This window comes from Mandrillus leucophaeus, unplaced genomic scaffold (genome assembly GCF_000951045.1).
Source record: "Mandrillus leucophaeus isolate KB7577 unplaced genomic scaffold, Mleu.le_1.0 Scaffold496, whole genome shotgun sequence".
Classification (NCBI taxonomy): Eukaryota; Metazoa; Chordata; class Mammalia; order Primates; family Cercopithecidae; genus Mandrillus; species Mandrillus leucophaeus.
In genome coordinates this window covers 315,539-317,150 of record NW_012105320.1, presented here as the reverse complement: position 1 = coordinate 317,150, position 1,612 = coordinate 315,539, and positions in this window count along the sequence as shown.

The window sequence follows — 1,612 nt, the reverse complement described above, 5'->3', positions numbered from 1 at the left end:
AGATCAAGACCATCCTGGCTAACATGGTGAAACCCCGTCTCTACTAAAAATACAAAAAACTAGCCGGGCGAGGTGGCGGGCGCCTGTAGTCCTAGCTACTCGGGAGGCTGAGGCGGGAGAATGGCATAAACCCGGGAGGCGGAGCTTGCAGTGAGCTGAGATCCGGCCACTGCACTCCAACCTGGGCGACAGAGTGAGACTCCGTCCCAAAAAAAAAAAAAAGACCAACAAAATTGACAAACCTTTAGCTAGACTGACTAAGATAAGACTCAAATTACTAAAATCAAGAATAAAAGAAGGCATTAATGCCAACCTTACAGAAATAAAAGGAATTATAAGGCAATACTGTGAACAACTGTATGTCTACTGATTCAATAATTTAGATTAAATGCATACATTCCTAGAAATATAAAAACTACTGAAACTGACTCAAGACAAGTGAGAAAATCTGGCCAGGTGCAGTGGCTCATGCCTGTAATCCCAGAACTTTGGGAGGCTGAAGTAGGTAGATCACCTCAGGTCGGGAGTTCGAGACCAGCCTGGCTGACATGGTGAAACCCCATCTCTACTAAAAAAATACAAAAATTACCCAGGCGTGGTGGCACATGTCTGTAATCCCAGCTACTCAGGAGGCTGAGGCAGGAGAATTGCTTGAACCCAGGAGGCGGAGGTTGCAGTGAGCCGAGATCGTGCCACTGCCTTCCAGTCTGGGTGACAGAGCAAGACTGCATCTCAAAAATAAATAAATAGGCCGGGCACAGTGGCTCACGCCTGTAATCCCAGCACTTTGGAAGGCTGAGGTGGGTGGATCACGAGGTCAGGAGACGGAGACCATCTGGCTAACATGGTGAAACCCCGTTTCTACTAAAAATACAAAAAAAAAATAGCTGGGTGTGGTGGCAGGCGCCTGTAGTCCCAGCTACTCAGGAGGCTGAGGCAGGAGAATGGCGTGAACCTGGGAGGCGGAGCTTGCAGTGAACCGAGATCGCACCACTGTGCTCCAGCCTGGGTGACAGAGCGAGACTCTGTCTCAAAATAAATAAATAAATAAATAAAAGAAAAATAAGAAAATCTGAATAGATCTATCATAAATAAAGAAATTAAGGTACTAATTTTAAAACTACCCACAAAGAAAAGTTCAGGTCCAGATGGCTTCACTGGTGAAATCTACCAAACATTTAGAGGAAAATTTATACCAGTCCTTCTCAAAGGCTTCCAAAAACTTGGAGGAAACACTTCCTTAACTCATTCTATGAGGCCTGTGTGTTACCCAAATACCAGAGCCATAAAAAGACACCACAAGAAAACTATAGATCAATATATTTTATAAATACAGATGCAAAAATCGCCAACAAAGTACTAGGCAAATCTGATCCAACACCATATTTAAAAGATCAGAGCAGGGGCGGTGGCTCATGCCTGTAATCTCAGCACTTTGGGAGGCCAAGTTAGGCAGATCACAAGCTCAGGAGTTGGAGACCAGCCTGGCCAACATGGTGAAACCCTGTCTCTATTAAAAATACAAAAATTAGCCAAGTGTGGTGGCACATGCCTGTAATCCCAGCTACTTGGGAGGCTGAGGCAGGAGAATCGCTTGAACCCAGGAGGTGGA